Raw genomic sequence first — 13,053 nt, 5'->3', positions numbered from 1 at the left:
CCCTTTGGTTGCTTGTTCAAGCTTACTTACAACGTGTATGTATGTGTGTGTGTATGTGTGTATGTATATACATACACACACACATACAGACATACACACACGTTCGTTTGAACAAGCAGAGCTCACTGCAAAACATGCGCACATGCGCGGTAGTTCGCTCGCGCTTTAAATGAATGGGGGAGCTCACGTGACCGAATGACTGTTTGCGTTGTGAGTTGTGAGCTCAGTGGCGCGTGTATGTATGTATGTGTGTGTGTGTGTGTGTATGTATGAGATCGAACATAGCCTACATACATACACACACACATACACACACACATACATGTTCGTTCCAACCAGCGCAGCTGTATGTGAAACTTCTTGCGCATACAATCGCGGTAGCCACCGCACTTCCGCGTGACGTCACCGAATGCTCTGCCGCTGTTTAGAGAAGAGCGTGTGTGTATGTATGTGTGTGTGTGTGTGTGTGTGTGTGTGTGTGTGTATGTGTGTATGTGTGTGTGTGTGTGTGTGTGTGTGTGTATGTATGTCTGTGTGTGTGTGTGTGTGTGTATCTGTTTCGACTCGCTTAATGAAGGACTTCGATACATCGCTTCAGAGAATGAAGACTGTAAAAATATTAATATCTGCGTGGTTAGATGACAAGACCATGCTTTGTGGGTAGATCGTATGCCAAATCAATTTGTTTTTTTTGTTTAGATGGGGGAGAGCCGGGTCAAAAGTCGCGCAGGACAAAAGTCGCGTTCCCATTTTCTCCAGAATGACTGGACCTGCAAATATGTGGTTATACTTGTCTGCACATATTACCGAGCTCCCTTCATATTTTGGGCGCGATCGCAGCATATTTGACAGAGATATCGATGGAAAACCACTTTTGCCCCATATAAGTAAAATCATGGTCTCATAAGCATTTTTCGATTTTAAATTTGTGTACACTTGTTTTAGTTTGCAAACATATGCAATTTTTGCTATCTTAGCATATCTACTGGCTACATGATAACATAGCTTTCAAGTTTCGTTCGAGCAAGTCGTGCCTGCAAGCCAGGGAGAAATGACAGGAGACCGTGGCGGAAGTCGCATCCCGTAGAGCAGGGGTGGCCAACCCGCGGCTCCACGCCCGTCAATGTGCGGCTCCTCCATTCATTGATTAAAAAAAAGTTGGCTTGCGGCTCTTTCATCCTTTCATTAAAAAATAAATAAATTCATTCCATAAGAACGTTTCTCTCTCTCTCTCTCTCTCTCTAGTTTCGCTGTGCATTTCTTCCTGCCCATTTTAGTTTATTGCAGATTTGTCATAAAATCATGATTGTTTCGCTAGGTCGCGAGGAAGTCGCGTGAGAACCACTTCAAACCAATCATTTAGGTAGCAAATCACCTTGGTAACAAAATAGTTGTAAACAAAATAATTTGCTCTGCGTGGGGACAAACACAAAACGAATGTATTATTAGACATATCATAATAATATATAGCCTTCAACGACCTCCTGAGCTGTCTGCCTGATGGTCTCAGGGCTGAAGAGACCGCGCGTCGTTTTCCTCACCCTATTGGCATGCTGTCAATGAAAGAAAATACATTGTAGGCCTAAATAAACATGGTTTTAGGCTATTGTGTTTATGTAGGCCTATAGGTTAAGCTATTGTGTTCATAAGGTAACGTCATTGTAAACGAAAGTAGCCTATATAATCCAATTGACTGGAACCAGGGGGTTTGACGAAAGTTAAGAGGCAAAATAATTTGTCTTGACTGCATTTAAGATGTATCTGTAAGGGGGCTGGTTCGCTAGCTGACCCAAACGCACGGACACAGACGGACAGTTCCAAGCCCAGAGGGCGGTTTAATACAAAGCGGAGGTACAGAGGGCAAGGCAAAGGGTAGTCAAGTTTAGGCAGGGGTCAATCTATCAACAAACAATGTCCAGAAAACGTAATCCAAGCCGTGGTCGAGGTCCGGGGAGAATGGGTCGGGGAAGCCGTGTGTCAGTCCAAGGAAAGAGCAGCAAACAAACCGGAATCACAACGCATCTTAGTGAAGAACGTTGGGAAGACCGGGTTCTTATAGGGGAGGTGATTGGATGAGTGGTGGCAGCAGGTGAGCCGCGCCCTCGGAGCTCGTTAGCGGAACCGTGTTCAGGTGTGCGGGGGTGATCAGGTGTGCGGGGGTGATCAGGTGTGCGGGGGTGATCAGGTGTGCGGGGTGATCACGTCGAAGGGCGCGCAGAGCGCGCGCTGAAGTGGAAGGCCGTGGCGTGCGCGCTGCGGGAACGGTGGTGGGAGCTGGAGAGCGCACAGGCGGAGGCGGAGCCGTAACAGTATCTTTCACATTAAAACTGCATACAAAGCTGACCAATGGCATTAGAAAGATCTCTTCGAGAGCTTTAATTTCACCTGTTCATTCTGCCCAAATGTCACTCGCGCACCCCTCTGGTTCTAAGCCCCGCCACGGTCTCCTGTCATTTCTCCCTGGCTTGCAGGCACGACTTGCTCGAACGAAACTTGAAAGCTATGTTATCATGTAGCCAGTAGATATGCTAAGAAAATTGCATATGTTTGCAAACTAAAACAAGTGTACACAAATTTAAAATCGAAAAATGCTTATGAGACCATGATTTTACTTATATGGGGCAAAAGTGGTTTTCCATCGATATCTCTGTCAAATATGCTGCGATCGCGCCCAAAATATGAAGGGAGCTCGGTAATATGTGCAGACAAGTATAACCACATATTTGCAGGTCCAGTCATTCTGGAGAAAATGGGAACGCGACTTTTGTCCTGCGCGACTTTTGACCCGGCTCTCCCCCATCTAAACAAAAAAACCAAATTGATTTGGCATACGATCTACCCACAAAGCATGGTCTTGTCATCTAACCACGCAGATATTAATATTTTTACAGTCTTCATTCTCTGAAGCGATGTATCGAAGTCCTTCATTAAGCGAGTCGAAACAGACACACACACACACACACACACAGACATACATACACGCGCCACTGAGCTCACAACTCACAACGCAAACAGTCATTCGGTCACGTGAGCTCCCCCATTCATTTAAAGCGCGAGCGAACTACCGCGCATGTGCGCATGTTTTGCAGTGAGCTCTGCTTGTTCAAACGAACGTGTGTGTATGTCTGTATGTGTGTGTGTATGTATATACATACACACATACACACACACATACATACACGTTGTAAGTAAGCTTGAACAAGCAACCAAAGGGCACTTTTCACACCCCATACCCTAGCGCCTCTGGTAGCACCGGTCACAACAGCCGCCTGTCAAAGCTGTGTGTGTGTGTGTGTGTGTGTGTGTGTGTGTGTACTGATCCTGTATTTACATACACACTTGTAGGGTCACTGCCCTGTCAGCAGCTCTCGGTAAAGATTAGACTGAGGCTGGTCTCTCTCCCCCTCTCTTTTTCTCTCTTTCCTGCGGTGTTTGGTCCCATGCTGGGTGCTGGGAGGCGCTGGCGCGGTGGTGGCGCAGTACAAACCGCAAGTGCGACTTGATAAAAATGCCCGAAACGAGGAGGATTTATTTACAATATCGATGCCAAACATCAGGAGGGAACACAGAGGGAAGACGGGACGAGGGGGGAAGAGGGGAGGACGCCAGACCGGGCGCCGAAGCAAAGAAACAAAAATAACACCCTAGCTACTTCTAACACCCTAACACTGCCTATTCTAAATACCAAGTCGACTAACTGACTAGCTGTCCCGTCTAAACCCAGAAAACACACAAGAGGTGGCACCTCTTGGGGCGGCTGTAGCTCAGTTGGTAGAGCGGGTCGTTCAATGATCGAAGGGTCAGTGGTTCGAATCCCAGCTCTGACTGTCCACATGTCGAAGTGTCCTTGAGCAAGACACCTAACCCCAAATTGCTCCCAATGAGCAGGTCAGCACCTTGCATGGCAGCTACCGCCATTGGTGTGTGAATGTGTGAATGAGAGGCCATTGTAAAGCGCTTTGAGTGCCGCTTAGGTGGAAAAGCGCTATATAAGTGCAGTCCATTTACCATTTACCTGCCTGGGGAAGCTATCTAATGTACAGTATATACACACCTGGGGATAACTACAGTTATGGCGATAAACATAATGAAAGGAACAACAAACACTGGACAAGAACACCGTTTAACATAAGCAAGCACTAACAATGACAGCTATGAATAACAAATGAGCAAGCGGGAGGTATGAATGAGAGGGAGCCCCTCTGATTGGACGACGAATGACAGGGAAGACTGAACGATTGGTCGATGGACAACACTGGGATAGACGAACCAGGATGTTGGAGAGAAGAACAGGGAGACGCATACAAGGAACAGAACACACAACAATGCACACACACACACAAACACACACACACACGCACACACACTCCCGCGTTTTCTCTCTCCCTCTTGCTTTTTCTTTCTTTCTTCACCCCTCTCTCACTCTGTCTCCCTCTTTCTTTCAGTCTCTCTCTCTCTGTCTCTCTCTCTCTCTCTCTCTCTCTCCCTCTCTCTCCTCCTCACACTCACAGCCATGTTATCACACCACATTGTGTTGTATATGTTGGCGGATTGCTGCCACAGCCCGGCCACTGTTTGCGTTTCATGGGTTTTTATTTTTTGATAGTTTTGGCTCCTTGTTTGAAGAGAGGAGACCTGGCCCGACGCCAGAGACATCAGTAACCACGGCTACCAGGCCTACTGTCTGCCTTCACAGCACAGAATACCACTGGAGATGTCTGGGACAGCTGCCTGGCCCTCTCCTCTCTCCTCCTCTCTCTCTCTCTCTCTCTCTCTCTCTCCTTCCTTCTCTCTCCTTCCTTCTCTCGGCCCAGAGAGGGGAGGAGGGACGTGTCTGATTGACAGCTCGGACCAGCCAGTCCCAGAGCAGGTACCAGAAAGGGGGAGGAGGGATGTGTCTGATTGACAGCTCGGACCAGCCAGTCCCAGAGCAGGTACCAGAAAGGGGGAGGAGGGATGTGTCTGATTGACAGCTGCTTCTCTCCCATCGTCCAGCCTGTCAGGCAAGCCCCAGCCCCCCTCGCCCCCCCTTTGCATTCCTGCTGCCTGGTTTAGGGCTCCAGGGGGCATTCCTGAGTAATAAAGGTCAGAGGTCAAAGGGGGGGGGTCAAAGGTTAGACAGGGGCGGGCACTCTCTCAACACTGGAGTCTGGAACTACTGCAGTCGTCTACACACGCACACAGTCACACATTTTTTCCCCATGGATTGTGTGTGTGTGTGTGTGTGTGTGTGTGTGTGTGTGTGTGTGTGTGTGTGTGTGTGACATGTTGGGTCTGTGTTTCTGTCTGTGTTTGTGTGTCGGTGTGTGTGTTGGTATGTGTGTGTGTGACATGTTGGGGTCTGTTTCTGTTGGTGTGTGTGTTTGTGTGTCGGTGTGTGTGTTGGTAAGCGTGTGTGTGTGTGTGTGTGTGTGTGTGTGTAGATATATATATATTTATCTATACATACACACAGTGCATAACAGGAGATACACCAATGTATACGAATGATTCACAAGAAATCTTGCTTGACTAATCTACACTAATCCTAATTCGATCCACTCAAATATGAGATTAATGGCGGTTTGGATGTGTGCTCTGGATGGAGGGTTGAAGGGAGGAGGAGAAGGAACATTTATTATCCTGAGGAGCTGATAGTGTGATCACACAGAGCATCATAGTAACGCACGTGGATGCTTTATTTGAGAAGGAGGAGGAGGAGGATGATGAAGAGGAGGCGTTTCATCTCTCCCCTGTCTATTTGTCTTCTCCTCATCCTCCTTCCTCCCCGCTTCCTGCTGTTGTGTGTGACAGGGGCTCTGTTCTGAGGGTGTGGTCCTATTTACGGCAGTAGTGAGTGACACACACACACACACACACAGACCCATGAATTAGCATAAATTTAAATCTGGATTAGCCTGATCTTGAGGATGTGTGTGTGTGTGTGTGGGGGGGAGGGGGGGGGGGGGGTGGTGTGGGGGGGGGGGGGGGGTGCGTGTGTGTGTGTGTGCGTGTGTGTGTGCGTGTGTGTGGGTTGTCTGATCCACAAGGGGGGTAAGGGGCTCATCCCTGGGGATGACAGTCAGCTGGCAGCCTGCTGAAACAGGGGGAAGGAGGGAGGGAGGGAGGGAGGGAGGGAGGGAGGGAGGGAGGGAGGGATGGAGGGATGGAGGGAGGTAGGGAGGGAGGGAGGGAGGGAGGGAGGGAGGGAGGGAAAGGAAGAGTAGAGTACGGAGCAGCCGCTTGATCAACATCTCCTCATCACAAGGACATGCAGGAACAATCAAGATGGCCACCATGCTGCTGCCTGTCTGCCCTACTGTCCTCCATGCCTGTCCTCTCTCTACCCCCCCTCCCCCCCACATCCCTCCATCTCTATACCCCACCCCTTCACCGACCCCCCTTCCCTCTCAGCCTGGTGGCTACCGCTCCCTCCATCCGAGCGCTACATGGTCCATGCCTCAAGGATGGAGGTGGAGGTGTGTGTGTGTGTGTGTGTGTGTCTGCTGGGAGGGTTACCACATACTGGGAATCTGTATTCTGAGAATCATATGCCTTATTTATGCCCCTGGCACTCATTTAATGTATGCATCATTGTTCAGCTTTGAGGCGTTTCAGCTGTGTGTGTGTGTGTGTGTGTGTGTGTGTGTGGGGGGGGTGTATGTGTCATCTCCTCTCTTCTCTCTCCTCCTCTCCTCTCCTCTCTCCTCCTCTCCTCTCCTCTCCTCTCTTCTCTCTCCTCCTCTCCACCTCCTGTCTTGCTAACTGTGATTGATGTTCAGGATCTTTCCTCTAGTCATATTTACCGAATAGAGCATCTGGGCTTCTATTGTCTCTATTCAGCACTATACGTGTGTGTGTGTGTGTGTGTGTGTGTGTGTGTGTGTGTGTGTGTGTGTGTGCGCATCTCAGAGTGCGTTCCACCGGTGCGCCTACCTGCCCAGGACAGGAATGAACCAAACAAAGAAACGTGTTAGTGTGTAAGGCAGCATTATTACTTCCTCTCTCCCTCCCTCTCCCTCCTCCCTCCTCCCTCTCCCTCCTCCCTCTCCTCCTCTCCTGCTCCCTCTCTGTCATGTTCTCCCGCTGCCCCCCTGTGAGCTTGCTCTGCTTGCCACACACACACACACACACACACACACACACACACACACACACACACACACACACACACACACACACACACACACACACACACACACACACTCACTCGTGATTGCACTGTGTTGCCCTAGATTGTGATTAATGGACGTAATTCAGCCTGAAGAATTCCCTTGAGTGGCGGCCAGTTGGCTCACGCCAAGAAGAAACTCATGACCTCTGTCAGTTGAGTTGACAAGAGAAGGGAGGGGCCTGGCTGTGTGCGTGCGTGCGTGCGTGCATGCGTGTGTGTGTGTGTGCGTGTGTGTGAGAGAGAGAGAGAGAGAGAAAGAGAGAGCGAGAGACTGCTTTAGTGTGCATGTTTGAGTGCATGCGTGTCTGATCGCGTGTGCATGTGACCGTGCCGTCGTACCCCGGTCGCTATTAGAGAGAGATGGAGATAGAGTGGGGGGGGGGGGGGGAGGGGCTTAGAGAGGTAGAAGGAGACCCCCTGTAGGCCTCGTCTCCAGGTAACATGTCTAATTTCCCCGAGCCGCGCGGAGCTGGATGTGATCTGCAGGTTAAGCCGTTTAATGGCGAACCTGATGCGCATCCATCATTCTGCTTTCTGGTTGGCTCACAGACGCAGGACGCCGCCGCCCCCGACGCCGCGCCGCCAACAGATGGCTTCCTGTTGGTGTGCGCTCCCGCGGCTCCTCTCCAGGAGGAGGAAGATGTCTGCTCTCGGTGTTGAGGGAGATGCAGTCTGAGGAGAGATCTGTTCTCGGTGTTGAGGGAGATGCAGTCTGAGGAGAGATCTGCTCTCGGTGTTGAGGGAGACGCAGTCTGAGGAGAGATCTGTTCTCGGTGTTGAGGGAGATGCAGTCTGAGGAGAGATCTGTTCTCGGTGTTGAGGGAGATGCAGTCTGAGGAGAGATCTGCTCTCGGTGTTGAGGGAGATGCAGTCTGAGGAGAGATCTGCTCTCGGTGTTGAGGGAGATGCAGTCTGAGGAGAGATCTGCTCTCGGTGTTGAGGGAGACGCAGTCTGAGGAGAGATCTGCTCTCGGTGTTGAGGGAGACGCAGTCTGAGGAGAGATCTGCTCTCGGTGTTGAGGGAGATGCAGTCTGAGGAGAGATCTGCTCTCGGTGTTGAGGGAGATGCAGTCTGAGGAGAGATCTGCTCTCGGTGTTGAGGGAGATGCAGTCTGAGGAGAGATCTGCTCTCGGTGTTGAGGGAGATGCAGTCTGAGGAGAGATCTGCTCTCGGTGTTGAGGGAGATGCAGTCTGAGGAGAGATCTGCTCTCGGTGTTGAGGGAGATGCAGTCTGAGGAGAGATCTGCTCTCGGTGTTGAGGGAGATGCAGTCTGAGGAGAGATCTGCTCTCGGTGTTGAGGTGGATGCAGTCTGAGGAGAGATCTGCTCTCGGTGTTGAGGGAGATGCAGTCTGAGGAGAGATCTGCTCTCGGTGTTGAGGGAGATGCAGTCTGAGGAGAGATCTGCTCTCGGTGTTGAGGGAGATGCAGTCTGAGGAGAGATCTGCTCTCGGTGTTGAGGGAGATGCAGTCTGAGGAGAGATCTGCTCTCGGTGTTGAGGGAGATGCAGTCTGAGGAGAGATCTGCTCTCGGTGTTGAGGGAGATGCAGTCTGAGGAGAGATCTGCTCTCGGTGTTGAGGGAGATGCAGTCTGAGGAGAGATCTGCTCTCGGTGTTGAGGGAGATGCAGTCTGAGGAGAGATCTGCTCTCGGTGTTGAGGGAGATGCAGTCTGAGGAGAGATCTGCTCTCGGTGTTGAGGGAGATGCAGTCTGAGGAGAGATCTGCTCTCGGTGTTGAGGGAGATGCAGTCTGAGGAGAGATCTGCTCTCGGTGTTGAGGGAGATGCAGTCTGAGGAGAGATCTGCTCTCGGTGTTGAGGGAGATGCAGTCTGAGGAGAGATCTGCTCTCGGTGTTGAGGTAGATGCAGTCTGAGGAGAGATCTGCTCTCGGTGTTGAGGGAGATGCAGTCTGAGGAGAGATCTGCTCTCGGTGTTGAGGGAGATGCAGTCTGAGGAGAGATCTGCTCTCGGTGTTGAGGTAGATGCAGTCTGAGGAGAGATCTGCTCTCGGTGTTGAGGGAGATGCAGTCTGAGGAGAGATCTGCTCTCGGTGTTGAGGTGGATGACTGAGTAGAGTCTTTTCACGCTGCCAATTGTCTGTTCATCCTCTCAACATATCACTGAAACAACAAAGGAATACAAAAATAGGTCTACTCTATAGTGACTACATGACAGACTGACTGGTCTACTCTATAGTGACTAAATGACAGACTGGCTGGTCTACTCTATAGTGACTACATGACTAGACTGGCTGGTCTACACTATAGTGACTACATGACAGACTGGCTGGTCTACTCTAGTCTATAGTGACTACATGACAGACTGGCTGGTCTACTCTAGTCTATAGTGACTACATGACAGACTGGCTGGTCTACTCTAGTCTATAGTGACTACATGACAGACTGGCTGGTCTACACTATAGTGACTACATGACTAGACTGGCTGGTCTACTCTATAGTGACTACATGACTAGACTGGCTGGTCTACACTATAGTGACTACATGACAGACTGGCTGGTCTACTCTAGTCTATAGTGACTACATGACTAGACTGGCTGGTCTACACTATAGTGACTACATGACAGACTGGCTGGTCTACTCTAGTCTATAGTGACTACATGACAGACTGGCTGGTCTACTCTAGTCTATAGTGACTACATGACTAGACTGGCTGGTCTACTCTTTAGTGACTAAATGACAGACTGGCTGGTCTACTCTATAGTGACTAAATGACAGACTGGCTGGTCTACTCTATAGTGACTACATGACTAGACTGGCTGGTCTACTCTATAGTGACTACATGACTAGACTGGCTGGTCTACACTATAGTGACTACATGACAGACTGGCTGGTCTACTCTAGTCTATAGTGACTACATGACAGACTGGCTGGTCTACTCTAGTCTATAGTGACTACATGACAGACTGGCTGGTCTACTCTATAGTGACTACATGACTAGACTGGCTGGTCTACACTATAGTGACTACATGACTAGACTGGCTGGTCTACTCTAGTCTATAGTGACTACATGACAGACTGGCTGGTCTACTCTATAGTGACTACATGACAGACTGGCTGGTCTACTCTAGTCTATAGTGACTACATGACAGACTGGCTGGTCTACTCTATAGTGACTACATGACAGACTGGCTGGTCTACTCTATAGTGACTACATGACAGACTGGCTGGTCTACTCTACTCTATAGTGACTACATGACTAGACTGGCTGGTCTACTCTATAGTGACTACATGACTAGACTGGCTGGTCTACTCTATAGTGACTACATGACTAGACTGGCTGGTCTACTCTAGTCCATAGTGACTACATGACAGACTGGCTGGTCTACTCTACTCTATAGTGACTACATGACTAGACTGGCTGGTCTACTCTATAGTGACTACATGACTAGACTGGCTGGTCTACTCTATAGTGACTACATGACAGACTGGCTGGTCTACTCTACTCTATAGTGACTACATGACAGACTGGCTGGTCTACTCTACTCTATAGTGACTACATGACAGACTGGCTGGTCTACACTATAGTGACTACATGACAGACTGACTGGTCTACTCTAGTCTATAGTGACTACATGACAGACTGGCTGGTCTACTCTATAGTGACTACATGACAGACTGACTGGTCTACTCTAGTCTATAGTGACTACATGACAGACTGGCTGGTCTACACTATAGTGACTACATGACAGACTGGCTGGTCTACACTATAGTGACTACATGACAGACTGGCTGGTCTACACTATAGTGACTACATGACTAGACTGGCTGGTCTACACTATAGTGACTACATGACTAGACTGGCTGGTCTACTCTAGTCTATAGTGACTACATGACAGACTGGCTGGTCTACTCTATAGTGACTACATGACAGACTGGCTGGTCTACTCTATAGTGACTAAATGACAGACTGGCTGGTCTACTCTATAGTGACTACATGACAGACTGGCTGGTCTACTCTACTCTATAGTGACTACATGACTAGACTGGCTGGTCTACACTATAGTGACTACATGACAGACTGGCTGGTCTACTCTAGTCTATAGTGACTACATGACAGACTGGCTGGTCTACACTATAGTGACTACATGACTAGACTGGCTGGTCTACTCTATAGTGACTACATGACAGACTGGCTGGTCTACTCTAGTCTATAGTGACTACATGACAGACTGGCTGGTCTACACTATAGTGACTACATGACAGACTGGCTGGTCTACTCTAGTCTATAGTGACTACATGACAGACTGGCTGGTCTACACTATAGTGACTACATGACAGACTGGCTGGTCTACTCTAGTCTATAGTGACTACATGACAGACTGGCTGGTCTACTCTAGTCTATAGTGACTACATGACAGACTGGCTGGTCTACACTAGTCTATAGTGACCAGTGTTGGGCTCGTTACTCAAAAAATGTAATATATTACTTATTACTCATTACCCTTTTTAAAAGTAATATCGTTACTTTACTTATTACTCCCAGCCAAAAGTTACTAGTTACTTATGTAATATATTACTTTCCATATTGACTACCTTTTGCAGCGTGCTCATCACGGTCCGGTTCTCTTTCCACCAACTTCATGTTGCTGTGTTGGCGTAGCAAATGTTTCAGGAGATTTGAGGTGGTGTTTCTGGCCCAAGAAAGAGTCTTAGTAGAACTTACACACAGTTTACACTTGACAACATTCTTGTTGTCTTTCAGTTCCAGGAAATCGAAATAGTGTGCGTATTTCCAGCCATGGAATGTTAACGTCGTCATGTTCAAATAGCTCCGCTCGCTCGCTGCTTGCCTGGTAATGTGACGGGACGTGATATGAGCGGAACGTTCTTCAATCTGAAATCAAAACTTAATTTCACCCTTTGTAAAACGAAAATAAATAAACAGAGCAGGCCTATGACAAAAGTAATGCAGTAGCGAGCTTTCTGGGGGCAAGTAACTGTAATATTATTACTGAAATGTGATTAGTAACTCGCTACACCCCTCGTTACTGGAAAAAGTAATATTATTACTGTAGCGCGTTACTAGTAACGCGTTACTGCCCAACACTGATAGTGACTACATGACTAGACTGGCTGGTCTACTCTATAGTGACTACATGACTAGACTGGCTGGTCTACTCTATAGTGACTACATGACAGACTGGCTGGTCTACTCTAGTCTATAGTGACTACATGACAGACTGGCTGGTCTACTCTAGTCTATAGTGACTACATGACAGACTGGCTGGTCTACACTATAGTGACTACATGACAGACTGGCTGGTCTTCTCTAGTCTATAGTGACTACATGACAGACTGGCTGGTCTACTCTAGTCTATAGTGACTACATGACTAGACTGGCTGGTCTATAGTGAACCGACAGCTACCTCAGAGGAAGGGGTGTGGATGAGACATTAGGGGCATATCTGGGGTACGTTGCGAGGGGACATTGTGAACCCCTCTGTTACAGTGACAGTGACATATGGCCGAGAATGACTCACTCTGGACAGCCAGGGTCCCTCCCCTCTCACACACTCTTTTGTGCATCTCTGTCCATGTGTGTATGTCCGTGTGTCTGTGTGTGTATGTCCGTGTGTCTGTGTGTAGTCCGTGTGTGTGTGTGTGTCCGTGTGTGTGTGTGTCCGTGTGTCTGTGTGTGTGTGTGTGTGTGTGTGTGTGTATGTCCGTGTGTCCGTGTGTGTGTGTGTGTATGTCCGTGTGTCTGTGTGTGTGTTTGTGTGTGTGTGTGTGTGTGTGTATGTCCGTGTGTCTGTGTGTGTGTGTGTGTGTGTGTGTGTGTGTATGTCCGTGTGTGTGTGTGTGTATGTCCGTGTGTCTGTGTGTGTGTTTGTGTGTGTGTGTGTGTGTGTGTATGTCCGTGTGTCTGTGTGTGTGTGT

This window comes from Borostomias antarcticus (assembly GCF_949987555.1).
Source record: "Borostomias antarcticus genome assembly, contig: scaffold_79, whole genome shotgun sequence".
Classification (NCBI taxonomy): Eukaryota; Metazoa; Chordata; class Actinopteri; order Stomiiformes; family Stomiidae; genus Borostomias; species Borostomias antarcticus.
The sequence above is the reverse complement of the archived record's forward strand: the minus strand, read 5'-3'. Positions refer to the sequence as shown.